General features: G+C 44.3%; 2 non-coding genes across 2 annotated transcripts; both read left to right on the forward strand.

The window, feature by feature from the left end:
• The first annotated feature begins 3,097 nt into the window (after nucleotides 1-3,097).
• On the forward strand, nucleotides 3,098-3,170 carry trnar-ucg (transfer RNA arginine (anticodon UCG)). The gene has a single exon. It is a non-coding gene; the product is annotated as a tRNA-Arg (tRNA).
• A 1,417-nt stretch (nucleotides 3,171-4,587) lies between these two features.
• trnas-aga (transfer RNA serine (anticodon AGA)) lies at nucleotides 4,588-4,669 on the forward strand. The gene has a single exon. It is a non-coding gene; the product is annotated as a tRNA-Ser (tRNA).
• Nucleotides 4,670-14,472: the final 9,803 nt, after the last annotated feature.

Here is a 14,472-nt window from a genome sequence, read left to right on the forward strand (position 1 = left end):
GGTGTTGTGCGATGTCTCCTCAGTCCCAGCTGCACGTTTGTAATGGCTGGCGTGTATCCACGAAGATGTTCCGGCGACCTTAACAGCTGTCTGTGCTTGTAAGACGTACTTGAAACGGTCCCAGCCACCTCTTCGCCTTCCTGTTTTCCCTCCTGAAGTATTTCGCCACCATTCAGACTCCAGGTTATAGATCGTACATCTTGCCTTCTGCTGATTGGGGTAGTGCTGTCTTCAGTTGATTCTGTATTTGGGACAGAAGTGTAGAGAGTTTCATGCAGTAACACAACATCTCATCCTCACAGTGGCCTGTTATCTGGCTTCCCTTACGTCTCGGGACAATTCCTGTGTTTGACGGCCTACCAAACAAAATTTCAAACGGGCTAAGGTTAGCTCTCCCTCTCCTCCTAGATCTCATACACATTAGCACAATTGGAAGTGCCTTTGTCCATGTCATCCCTAGTTCCTCTCAGCATTTTCTCAATATATTTTTTTCAGGTAGACTTTTCTCTTTCCGCTGCCCTACCGCTCGTTTGGTGGTAGGCACAGTGTTATCCAATGTTTATTCCCAAATACTCACTAATCTGCTGTAGGGCATTATGGACAAATTGTGTCCCACTGTCACTACTAAGCCTAGAGTGTAGGTTTGCTCGCTGAGCTGTAGGTTTGAAATCTAGACGTTTCATTACCTGGCATATGGAGGTTAGTGGGCTAGTGTAGTTTAAGTGGGCTTGGATCAGCGCAACATCGAGGGCCAAAGGGCCTGTACTGCCCTGTATTTTTCTATGTTGTATGTTCTCGGTAACATCATCAGTGACGAACGCCAAGTGAAGAGAAGCTGTTGTCTCCTGCTTTCTAGTTATATGTTTGTCCAGGATGGGGTTCCTGCGGTTTGTGGTGATGCCATTTCCTGTTCGTTTTCTGAGGGGTTGATAGATGCTATCTAGATATATGTCTTTTTTTATGGCGTTGTGTTTGGAGTGCTAGGCCTCAAGGAATTCTCTGGCATGTCTTTGCTTAGCCTGTCCCAGGATAGATGTGTTGTCCCAGTCGAAATGGTGTTTAAATTTCATCCGTGTGAAGGGCTACGAGGGAGAGAGGGTCATGTCTTTTTGTGGCCAGCTGGTGTTCTGTATCCTGGTGGCTAACTTTCTTCCTGTTTGTCCTACGTATTGTTTGTGGCAGTCCTCGCATGTAATTTTGTATATGACGTTGGTTTTGTCCATGGGTTGTACTGGGTCTTTTAAATTTGTTTGTTTTGTTTGAGACTGTTCGTAAGATTCCGAGAGGTCTTAATAGTCTGGCTGCCACTTCTGAGACTTCACTGATGTATGGAGAGGTCGATCGGGTTTCTGGCTGTGTTAGGTCTACTTGTCGTGGTTTGTTCCTGAGGAATCTGTGGACTGTATTTTTTACGTATCCGTTCTTCTTAAATACGTTTTATAGGTGGTTCTCCTCTGTTTTCCGAAGTTCGTCTGTGCTGAAATGTGTGGTGGATCTTTGGAATAGTGTTCTGATACAGCTTCCTTTTTGCTTGTTGGGATGGTTGCTGGTGTAGTTAAGTATTTGGTCAGTGTTTGTCAGTTTGCTGTATATACAGACACACCAGAGAATTCCGAGAGGCCTCTTAGTCCAATCACAACGCCATAAAAAAAACACATAGATCGATTTACCATCTGTCAACCCCTCAGAAAACGAATAGGAAATGATATCACCACAAACCCCAGGAACCCCATCCATAACAAACATATAAATAGAAAGCAGGAGACAACATCTTCACTTTATTTGGAGAGCACCACTGATGATGTTACCTAGCCAGGTAATGAAACGTCTGGATAAAAAACGTACAGCTCAGCGAGCAAACCTACACCATAAACTTCAACCTGAGCTATAAACCTTCACAAACCGTGGGACTACTAAGCCTCTCAGGGATGCTCCATCTCGGAATTATTTCAGTCAGGAAAGATTTGGTTATGGCACTGTCATTTTGTTTTGCCGTGGGGAACGCTTGCACCCATTTGGAAAACATATCAACTATTACCAGACAATACCTTTTTCCTTCGCAGGGTGTTAGTTCGGTAAAATCCAGTTGTAAATGTTCAAATTGTTTTTGGGATTTTGGATGTGCTACATGACTCTCTGTATTCCTCTCCCCACATTATTGTTACAGATAACACATCGTTCACTTTATTTCTGGAAGTAATGAGTAAATCCCTCATTGTACCACTGTGCTGAAATGCTGTCATATCTCCCCTCTTTTGACACATGTTCCTTACCGTGTGTCAGTTTAGCATAGAATGGAATTAATGATCGTGGTAGAAAAGGTTTAACATTGGGGCCACACCATACCCCTTACCTCAAACTGCACTCTGCTTTTTTTCACACTCAAACGTGTCTTCAAGCCTGGACTTCGACTGTGACTCCCGTCCGTCTGATGTTGGGGTAAGGATTTTTGTCATTCCCATGTCAAACTGATCATTTATCGGCTGCTGGGCTGCCGTCCTTGTCGCTGAGTCTGCCCTTGCATTTCCTTGAGAAACGGAATCGTTATTTTTCGTGTGGGCATCATATGTAAACACAGCAATTGATTTAGGCATTAGGACCGCATTAGGATCCATCTGATGTTGTTCAGCAAATGCACGACAGGAAGGTACAAATCAAGCTGATGCTAACAACGGCTCGTTTTGAGCCGCTAATTTGCAGTGAAGTGGCGGCGCCAATAAAAGGTGTCACGCAGCTCGTCTAATTCCACATCCTGAGCTCGAAATGACCAGATGTCTCTCGCAGAGTTTCGGCAGGGTCTTGCTTAGACGACACCATGACACGTTTTCACTGGAGTGGATCATGAAATCGCGTCGGGACTGCGAATTAAACGATGGAAACTTCCAGCAGAGAAGGAGGCGACCCCGAAGCAGGCAACTGAGGACAAATGTTTCTACTTTGCCAGTGAAAGTCACTGCTTCACAAATTGGAAACTTCGAAGTGAAGCAGTGTTGGTGATTTTCTTCGCTGCTTGTTCACCTTTTTAATTCTGATTCCGTGAACGTCAATGGCATTACATATCGACATTCTGCCAGCGCCAGCGCTGGGCGTGTCTGTTGGGCCAGTGGCGTAATGGATAACGCGTCTGACTTCGGATCAGAAGATTGTAGGTTCGAGTCCTACCTGGCTCTAGAGGAATGTCTGACTTTAACCGTGCCCCACGTTGACGCTCCCCTGTGATGTCCTGCCGGGACGTCACTTCTGTGCTTCCACATTTGAAACGTGCATTTGTCCTATTATCCATTTCAAATTCCAGCTCACCTCAACGGAGACCTCTGTCGCTTTGGGGGTATCTTTCTGTGTGTCTCCCTTTGTGGGTGAAAATGAGCGTAAGTTCCTCAAAAGAGTTACGAGTCGCTGTGCAAAGGTCACACATCTGCCCCATTATTGTGCCATTTAAGAACACAGGATAAAGTCATTGACATTTGCACTGGGAACATTAGAACACACGAGACTTTGGGCCAAAGTTGGAAACTGCGACTGGAATGATTGGCTCTCTGATTAGCCGCGATGCACACAGGTGGAATTGCCTTTTCCCACTTTGTAAATCGACGAAGACAAGTTGAAAATGTTCATAAAGGGTGTTTTATTTACACCAAATACGACAGTATCTATCGCCTTGTCTTGTTATTTACTTGTGAGGATTCCATACTCTCAGAACCGTGGCCCGGATCGTATTCCGGCTCATGGAATGCTGGTATTGTTCAGCTAACATGTCGGTGTACCAGTCCTTCTGCCGATTTTCCGATTCTAGCAGGTCATTGGTTTTGTCCAAAACATTATGAATGTTAACATAATACGAATAGCTGCAGTTGCTGGAAATCTGAGCCAAAAACGAAAATTGTTTGCGGAACGCAGAAAGACTGGCAACAGAAACATCGCCTTTCCTGCTCCTCGGATGCTGCTGTGCTTTTCCAAAATTTTCTGATCTAAAATCAGGTTTCCAGCATCTGCAGTCCTCACTTTTGCCTAGTTCCTTCAGTGTCGCTGGTTCCCAATTCAAGAACTCCATCTCTAGCGGTTTCATGTCTGTACGTCCATGCTGTCGAGTTGAAGAGTGAAGAAAAGTAACTCACCCCCTCCATCTCTGGGGTAATTAGGGGCTGAAAGTGAATCGTATCACATTGAAGTGTATCTACAAGCGACTTAATCTCTGTCTTTTATTGGGAACCATCTCTTTCATTGTAACCATCAGGATAGACCATTTCGTTCGCTAAAAAGAGAAATGAATATGTCACTAACCTTTGTTTGTTTCATGGCCAAGAATACTCAGATCAATAGCTCCCTTGATGACCTCTGCTGGTCATGTTCGCAAAGAGGTCTAGCAAATTGCCAAGTGTGATTTTCCTTTCAATAAATAATGTTGAACCAATTTTGCTGCAAATATCTTGTCCTAACTTTGTGCTTTTCTTCTTTTACATGGGTGTCTCGCACCTTACAAATGACAGCAAAGGTATGAATGGAGATGGAAACATGTAACTCAAGTCAGCGGCAGCTTTCAATGAGATCACGGCTGATTTGGTCAATGCTCAGGGTGCTGTGCTGTCTGTAGTCATGGCCGAGTGGTTAAGGCGATGGATTAGAAATCCATTGGGGTTTCCCCACGTAGGTTCGAATCCTGCTGACTACGTTGTGAACGCTTTCCTGCTGGAACTATTCAAAGTTCAGAAAGTCTGTTTTGCAAACCAGGCTTGTAATTTGATTCGACTTGAGAAACTCGAGTTCTTCATCAGAAATGCTCCACATTTGAAACATGATCTCTGTTTCTCTTTCCAGATACACTGCTCGACACATCGGGTTTCTGCAGTTGTTATTGAACGCCCTGAGCAGAAGTGCTGCTTTTCATTAGATTCCTTTCATCCCTTGTCCTCTGTTCTCTGACTCTGGTCATTGGCAACACTTCCTCCTGCTCGTCAGAGTGCTCATTCCCCACCGCTCCCTCTCCCATCATTAAAAACGACCGCAGGAAATTGCCACTTAACCATCTTTGTTCCAAAGTGAAACTCACCAGCCTAGGAACTCTCTCCACCAAACGGGACTTCTCATCCCTGGACATGGTGCAAGCCAGAGGATTGTGAAGAGTTACTGTGAAAATATTGTCGGTTGACAGTTGGAAAAATGATTAGGAAGCAAACCATATAATTTAGGCTCCAGCTTTGGAAATCTTGAGAAACCCTTTGGGAAATGGAATCATAGGAGATACAAGAAGTGTACATTGTCAGTCCGAGTAGAGGAAGGGCCATTGACTCTGATCTTCTCGGCACAGGAACTGATCTGAGAGATTGAAAGAATTCTCGCTCCCGTACGCGAGGAATATAAACTTCATCTGGACTGTGGGATAATGAAAAACTCTGGAACACTCAAGACAGTATCCAAATATTGACTGAGATCACTACAGTACGAGTACTATAGATGGGTCAGTTTTTGTCCACTGTGTGCGGGAGGGCTTCCTGACACAGTATGTAGACATGCCTTCAAGGGAAGAAGCCACTTTCGATTTAGTACTGGGTAATGAGCCTGGCCAGGTTTTAGATTTGGAAGTAGGTGAGCACTGTGGAGACAGCGATCACAATTCTCTCAGGTTTACTTTCGTGATGGAAAGGGATAGGTGTACTCCACGGAGCAAGAGTTTCAGCTGGTGGAAGGGAAATCACGATGCAATGAGGTAAGATTTAGGAATCGTAGAGTGGGGTAGGAAACTGTAGGGGGTGAGCACATTAAAAATGTGGAGGTTATTCAAGGAAAAGCTCCTGTGTGTCCTAGATAAGTATGTACCTGTCAGGGAGGGAGTAAGATACAGAACGCGTGAGCCGTGCTTTACTAAGCTAGTGGAAACCCTGGTCAAGAAGAACAAGAAGTCTTATGTTAGGAGAAAACGTGAAAACTCAGTTCGAGCGCTCGAGGGTTCCAACGATATCAGGAAAGACCTAAAAAGAGAGCTGAGAAGAACCAGGAGGAGACATGAGAAGTTGTTGGCAGATAGGATCAGGGTTAACCCTAAGGCTTTCCATAGGTATGTGAGCACTAAAAGAATGACGAGAGTTAAATTTGGGACAATCAAGGATAATAATGGGAAGTCGTATGTGGAGTCAGTGGAGATAGAGGAAGCACTAAATAAATATTTTTCGACAGAGTTCGCTATAGATAATGAAAATGTTGGCGAGGAAGATAGAGAGATACTTGCGTCTAGATCAGAAGAGATTGAGGTTCACATGGAAGAGATATTAGAAATACTGCAGAGTGTGAAAATAGATAAGTCAGCTGGGCCGGACGGGATCTATCTGATGTTGTTCAGCAAATGCACGACAGGAAGGTACAAATCAAGCTGATGGTAACAACGGCTCGTTTTGAGCCGCTAATTTGCAGTGAAGTGGCGGCGCCAATAAAAGGTGGCACGCAGCTCGTCTAATTCCACATCCTGAGCTCGAAATGACCAGATGTCTCTCGCAGAGTTTCGGCAGGGTCTTGCTTAGACGACACCATGACAGGTTTTCACTGGAGTGGATCATGAATTCGCATCGGGACTGCGAATAAAACGATGGAAACTTCCAGCAGAGAAGGAGGCGACCCCGAAGCAGGCAGCTGAGGACAAATGTTTCTCCTTTGCCAGTGAAAGTCACTGCTTCACAAATTGGAAACTTCGAAGTGAAGCAGTGTTGGTGATTTTCTTCGCTGCTTGTTCACCTTTTTAATTCTGATTCCGTGAAAGTCAATGGCATTACATATCGACATTCTGCCAGCGTTGTGCGTGTCTGTTGGGCCAGTGGCCTAATGGATAACGCGTCTGACTTCCGATCAGAAGATTGTCGGTTCGAGTCCTACCTGGCTCGCGGGGAATGTCTGACTTTAACCGTGCCCCACGTTGACGCTCCCCTGTGATGTCCTGCCGGGACGTCGCTTCTGTGCTTCCACATTTGAAACTTGCATTTGTCCTATTTCAAATTCCAGCTCACCACAACGGAGACCTCTGTGGCTTTGGTATCTTTCTGTGTTTCTCCCTTTGTGGGTGAAAATGAGCAGGAGTTCCTCAAAAGAGTTTCAAGTCGCTGTGCAAAGGTCACTCATCTGCCCCATTATGGTGCCATTTAAGAACACAGGATAAAGTCATTGACATTTGCACTGGGAACATTAGAGCACACGAGATTTGGGCCAAAGTTGGAAACTGCGACTGGAATGATTGGCTCTCTGATTAGCCGCGATGAACACAGGTGGAATGGCCTTTTCCCACTTTGTAAATCTACGAAGACAAGTTGAAAATAATCTGCAAGGAAAATGTTCATAAAGGGTGTTTTATTTACACCAAATACGACAGTATCTATCGCCTTGTCTTGTTATTTACTTGTGAGGATTCGATACTCTCGGAACCGTGACCCGGATCGTATTCCGGCTCATGGAATGCTGGTATTGTTCAGCTAACATGTCGGTGTCCCAGTACTTCTGCCGATTTCCCGATGCTAGCAGGTCATTGGGTTTGTCCAAAACATTATGAATGTTAACATAATACGAATAGCTGCAGTTGCTGGAAATCTGAGCCAAAAACGAAAATTGTTTGCGGAACGCAGAAAGACTGGCAACAGAAACATCGACTTTCCTGCTCCTCGGATGCTGCTGTGCTTTTCCAAAATTTTCTGATCTATAATCAGGTTTCCAGCATCTGCAGTCCTCACTTTTGCCTAGTTCCTTCAGTGTCGCTGGTTCCCAATTCAAGAACTCCATCTCTAGCGGTTTCATGTCTGTACCTCCATGCTGTCGAGTTGAAGAGTGAAGAAAAGTAACTCACCCCCTCCATCTCTGGGGTAATTAGGGGCTGAAAGTGAATCGTATCACATTGAAGTGTATCGACAAGCGACTTAATCTCTGTCTTTTATCGGGAGCCATCTCTTTCATTGTAACCATCAGGAAAGACCATTTCGTTCGTTAAACAGAGAAATGAATATGTCACTAACCTTTGTTTGTTTCATGTCCAAGAATACTCTGCTGGTCATGTTCGCAAAGAGGTCTAGCAAATTGCCAAGTGAGATTTTACTTTCAATAAATAATGTTGAATCAATTTTGCTGCGAATATCTTGTCCTAACTTTGTGCTTTTCTTCTTTTACATTGGTGTCTCGCACCTTACAAATGACAGCAAAGGTATGAATCAATTACCAAGATATCCCTCGTGATGTTTTATGGGACATGTGGGATTTTTTTTGATTTTGGTTCTCCAAACGTTTTTACAATAGAACCGAGAGTTTTAGATGGGAAGTTAACATCACGCATGACTACTGCCATTTTTGTCACTCACACGCATTTTTCCCCTTGTACGATTTATTTCGCTTTGTGGTTACTGCGAGTGGGCTTGTAAACTACACATGCTTGTGAGTCCATTCCTCACTGTTCCTCAACTCCAGCCAAACAGACTTTACATCCTTATTTCCTGAATCAAGTTAATTCTCTAACCATTGCATAAATGTCATTAAAACTTCGGTATTTCACAGGCCTCTGTATATCATCTTTCAATATCAATTGATCTTTTACTGTATTGCAGTTGTGCATAAGAAGAGAAAAATGGAATAGAGAATGGTGGCCCTACGCTTCATACACCCGTTATTGAAGCGAAAATGCAGATTTCTGCCTATAAAACGATCGTGGAACCATGTGCCGAACCCTCTGGAAACACAGAATAAGTGTAGTGCCACAGGGCATGTCAAGGACAGCACTAGAAGGACAACAGAAATGCTGCTCTAAGCTCCTATTTTGGATGTATTTCTCAATGAGCAATAGAGTGTGACATGTGTTCCATCAGGAGTTACCTCACACAAGGAAGTAACCAGTGCTGCACACTGTCATATCATCCAAATTCCAAGCCCTGGAATCAGAGACATTCAATATTCTGTGCATAACTGCAAGGAACAGCTGTCCAAGGCGTTTTTACAGTCCAGATGAAATTATGAATGCAGCTCTCTAGTTGTCAGCCTCTTTCTCCTATGTCGTGTTTCGTGCAGTCCATGCGTGGAATCTCGTCAACCACGTTTGAACTGCACATGATGGGGTATTGGGCCTTGTTTTCTCGTGAGTTGTTGTCTGAGTGAGTCCCTCGGTTTCTGTGCTGTTATATGTCCGAGTGTTCGGAGGAATCTGGATATCATTTTCCAGAATTTGTTTTTAACACAGGGAAGCATGATTTAAAAATTACCTCATAGCAAATCCACGTTGCAAACTTTGTATGCCATGCATTTGCGAATGAAGGTGGGTGGATATTGGTTCTTGGCAAAGACTTTGTGTGGGCGTCAGTCCAGCAGTCCCTAGTAGCAATACGTACAAACGGCAGGGGCCACACATTCGGCTAGAATAGCACAACAATAATAGGACAGAGCAAGCAGAAGACAGGCAGACAATTCATGGAAGCAGGGCACTCATCCACGGATTCCATCCGTTGGACCCAATCTGCAATCCCAACAAACGGCAGCAGCAGGAATGAAACCAAATGCATTCGTACCAAAACATGAGAGCAGCGCTTCACAGGAACCTCTGCAGCGCTGAGAATGTCACCCAGAAAGGGACGAAAAGTCTGCAAACCATCTTCCTAGCGTCACCGAACTTTTCAACAAGAACTCCAGAAGCATCCGAACTTCACATCTTTCTGCTCCAAAACACTCCGCCTTTCCACAACAGAGAATTGCACACTCAACTACCGCGTGTAAGATGAGAATTGCAGCCCCTACACGACCAAGGGCGGCAGTAAGAGTGAGGGGAAACAGCTGCCACTGTCATTCCACAGCTGCAAACGCTCTCTTTGAAAGGTACATTATCGTATGAATGTCGGGGCAGCAGTAGAATACGGGAACTAAACAGCCTGCGCTGTGTATTCATATTCTGGACAATGTGAGTTGTTCACAGTTTTCCCTGAAAGTGAGTGGACGTCGTTATTTCACCGCTGTTGTGAAGCCAGATCCTGCACTGAATCTGCTTCCTCGTTTTTTGTTGTTGTGGCTAAAAGGTGGGCAATCGCAACGTGAAACTTTGTTATATTTTTCTCACATTTCCTTCATTACTGTCCTGGTGAGGGAGGCTGGAGATTGGCTCGCTCGATCAGATGGAGGCACCAGCGCATTGTTGACCTAATTTAATCGAGAATGTAATTGGTCATATTCACTTTGCATGGTACATTTTTCTGTTTTGTTTAATGTTACTTGAGCACTTTCTGTTACTTGGCAATGCACTAAATCTCCAGAATGTCGGGAAGCTCCGTTTGGAATTGCTTCGGTGTTATTTGTGTGAGCAGTTCTTGACATACACGTCTCGCACTGCCCCACAGACAGAAGTAATCAGTTTGCCTGTCTGATAATGACTCTGCCTTTTGAGTTTTGCACCTGGTCCACGTTAAGAGCTGTCAGTTTTTGGATTCACTGGAGAGTTAAGGGGATAACACGATTTGTGAGGTTTTTTTTTAGTCAACGAAATTATTTGATGGAGAACTTGGGAATGTATCAAGGAGATTGGTCATTGTCTGTAAATGTCTGGAAAACATTCCTCTCTGTGTCATTTCAAAACATTACGCCTCAAGAAAAAAATAAATTTCAAACACGCTGACTTAGTAACACACAGCATGCGTTTTTGCAAGTGGTCTATTCAAACTGTTGTCAGGTACTGGAGTGTCACAGAATTGCCGAGCACGGAAGCAAACCTTCCTATCCACCTTGCACCTGTTGAACAGATGACCGTAACTAATGTAAACATGTTTGCCAATATTTGTCCCTTATCTCTCCGAACAATTCCTGTCTGCATACCCATTTAGATGCCTTTGAAGTGTTGTGAGTGCACCAAACTCTGCCACTAAATGGGGCAATTTATTCCACACGCACAAAAATGTCTGTATTAAAAACAAGTGTCGCTCACGTCCCTTTCAAATTGTACGGCTCTCACATTAAACCTATGCTATCTCACTGTACATTCATGTGACTTCTGAAAAAATGTAGATTGACTATGTTCTCTGTTCGTCTACCTCATGATTTTGTAAACTTTTCCAAGAACATCCCCCAGGCCTGAAGCTCCGGGGAAAACTGTCGAAGAATATTCAGCGTCTCAATAATGTCCACACCGTGCAAACCTTTCAAGTCGTTGTAAATATTTTTTTTTAATTATGCTAAGGTATATATAGAAAGTGCCAGGGGAAATTGCCTGAAGTGAAACGATGCTGAAACATTAGTCTTGACAGGTTTCGCGCTTAGTTATCGTCAGGGAGCGTCGCCGAGTGGTTTAATGTAGGTAAAAGCAATGAATGCAGATGCTGGAGACCAGATTCAGGATTTGTGGTGCTGAAGAGCGCAGCAGTACAGGCAGCATCCGAGGAGCAGTAAAATCGAAGTTTCGGGCGAAACCCTGTATTCCTGATGAAGGGCTTTTGCCTGAAACGTCGAGTTTACTGCTCGTCGGATGCTGCCTGAATTGCTGTGCTCTTCCAGCACCATTAATCCAGAGAGGTTTAATGTGCTGCGTTTAGGATCCAGTCTCTATTGCGTCGTGGGTTTGAAACCCAACTTTGCAATAGAACAACTACAGGCAGCTTTTTATGACGGAGCTACACAGGTCCTGATATTGCTTTATGGGTGTGTTTGTTACTCCTCGGGTCTCTCACCCTCTCTGCGATAAACACGGGAACATGAGCAACTGATTCTTAAAATAATGTGAACTACTACTGTCCACATCCTCTCGATCACTGTGCGTTTGGATGTGTACACGCACAATTTTGCTGCCAGTTGCTGTGTCTGAAATGGTCAGAGCATTTGGCTGAAATGTTGGTTGTCCAAGCCCAAAAAGAGCACAGAGCCTCAAATTTTTCACATCAAGTATTGAGAGCGACCATGTGCTGACAATACAACCACGGGAACCCATCCATGATTGACCCTGAGTCCGCAATGAGTGAGACGGTCACATGCAGCAAAATGTGACCCCACTCTCTACAAGCCCCTGCTGCCAACAGAAACGGGCCCCTGCAGTTTCAATCAGCGGCTTCCTGCCCACCCCGGGACACAGCTCATGGACACTCTTTCCTCAGGAACGGGTGAAAGGGTAAAAATGTGTGAAAGGGTAAAAAATTCTAATTCAAATTGGAAATGTCTTCAGAAGATTGCTCCTGCTTTTAAAACATTTTATGATCAGAATTCCTTTCTCGAATATTAGAAGTGGTAAACTTTGTAGGCACGTAGAACAAAGAAAGTGTTGATTGTGAGGACTCTGTATCTTCAGCAGATGGGATTCCTTCCACTCTAATCAGAAATTATTTGGTTTCCCAAGGTATTTTCCCGATTGATTTGCAGTCTGCCAGAGTGTTTGGGAATCACTTCGGTGACCTAAGGATCAGGGTCAAAATATGAAAATATTAACAGAGAATCGAAAATCCCGGGGCAAGGCCTAAATGGATTGTAATGGTCTGAAGGAATAAATCTGAGAATTGAAAGACTTGGATAATGTTATTTGCAATGGGGAGGAGTGAACGAGATTTTTGAAAATTGCCATGTCAGCTGAATTAAACTCAGTATGAAATGATAAATTAACCAACACCAATCCTGTCCTGGTATGCTCAGTCGGTAGAGCTTGAAACCTTTTATCTCAATGGTGTGGGTCGAGACCCACGCAGGGCGCTGTTGTTTGTTAATAGGTTTGCCCCTCTCCTTTAATGTTGCAAGAGCGAATTCGCTCGCTGAGGCAGGTTTTCTTGACACATGTTTTCCTCCGTATTGATCATCTCTTGGTTTCTGAGTGAAAACTGTCTCCACTGTACTGCAGGTGCAAGAGACAAGGTTATCAGTTCAGCCGAATATGCTATAAACGATGTCCCTTCCAAAACGTGAGGTTCCATTCCAAACGTGCCCCAACCAAAGTGTTCAGAGACGTCGAATGTGAATGGCCAGATGACAGTGACAGCTGCATGTCAAATGGTGCTGCAATACAATTAACTGAATGAGAATGCCCAGATGGAAACCGAATGGAACTCTCCCTGAAATTTTCCCAATTCGCACGGTCAATGATGCTGTTGTCTACCCACATGTTTTTACGTAATGAACAGCTTATTGTCAGTAACAGGGGTGGGGTTGATGCAGGATAGTGAGGTTGCCGTGTGGGTCAGAAGTGATTTGTTCGAATAGAGAATTCAAACGTCCTCAGAGCAGACATAGCTGATTGGTCCAGGATCAGACTTTTCCCTTCTGTTTCAGTACCAACAAAAGAAATTGCAGGAAAATCTCAGCAGGTCTGGTAGAATCTTGGAATGGAAAACCGAGTTAAGTCTTCAAGACCAGTGTCACTTATTATTCCATGTCTACCTATTTTATTGAATATCTCCTGACTCTCAACTTTATACTCAGTTTCTCTTTTATTACTCCGTCACCAAACATTCTGCCAGTTTCAAAATTTAATAGCAGAACTGTTCCATCTCTCACCTCGACGAGTTATGAGAGGAGGACTTCGAAATGCACGATTAACTCTGTTTCTATTTCCTTAGATACTGGACGGTCAGAGACCAGAAGGCATCGGAGGACAGTTAGAGCTTTCAGCCCATCTGGTCTGCGCGCCATTCGGTCATGACTCATATCGTTCCCAAACCAATTTTCAGCCGTCTATCTGTGATACTTATCTCCCCTGATTTTAGGATCCAGTCTTTTTCCCAGAGTGCGAATGAAACTGTCCCAACCGTCTCCACATCTGCTGGCAGCTGTTACACCGTATCTGTGTGTGATCGAGCTCAATTTCAGTCCCACACAGCAAACACGTCTGTTCTGAGCAATGCAATCCCCGTTGCATGACAGATCGATCGGGTCTCTGACCCCACGGTTTTTCTGCGAGGCAGTAGTTAGCTCCTTCACCACCCACGGCAAGGACCGGTGCTTCAAAATGTGGGGACAAAGAACGATAGGCACAAGAGTTTGTACAGGTTAGGTCGAAAGGGTTATTGTCAACTTCATGGAGTCCATGCTTCAGAGTCTGGGTTTGAACTACCCAGGCTTGGATAAAATTCCAAGTCAGGAAATGAAGATTTATTTCTCTTCTTGTGGCTACACTGAATGAAAACCATTTTCTGCTTCAACAGAGAGCACAGACCCGGTTCTGCCAGAAGGAATCCAGTGATTGATTGCAAACAACTGGAATCATGGAATCATAGAGATGTACTGCAGGGAAACAGACCCTTCGTTCAAACCTGTCCATGCTGACAGGAAATCCCAACCCAATTTGGTCCCTCTTGCCAGCACACGGCCCATATCCCTCCAAACCCTTCCTACTCATATACATTTCAAATGCCTCTTAAATGTTGCAATTGTACGAGCCTCCACCACATCCTCTGGCAGCCATGGCAGCACATACACGAATAAATTGTCACTGCAAACCCCTCTAAGGATCTCGCCTTTCTGAACTGAAACTATCTCGTTGTTCATTCAATGTCGCTATGTCTAATT

Source organism: Chiloscyllium punctatum, chromosome 29 (genome assembly GCF_047496795.1).
Source record: "Chiloscyllium punctatum isolate Juve2018m chromosome 29, sChiPun1.3, whole genome shotgun sequence".
Lineage (NCBI taxonomy): Eukaryota > Metazoa > Chordata > Chondrichthyes > Orectolobiformes > Hemiscylliidae > Chiloscyllium > Chiloscyllium punctatum.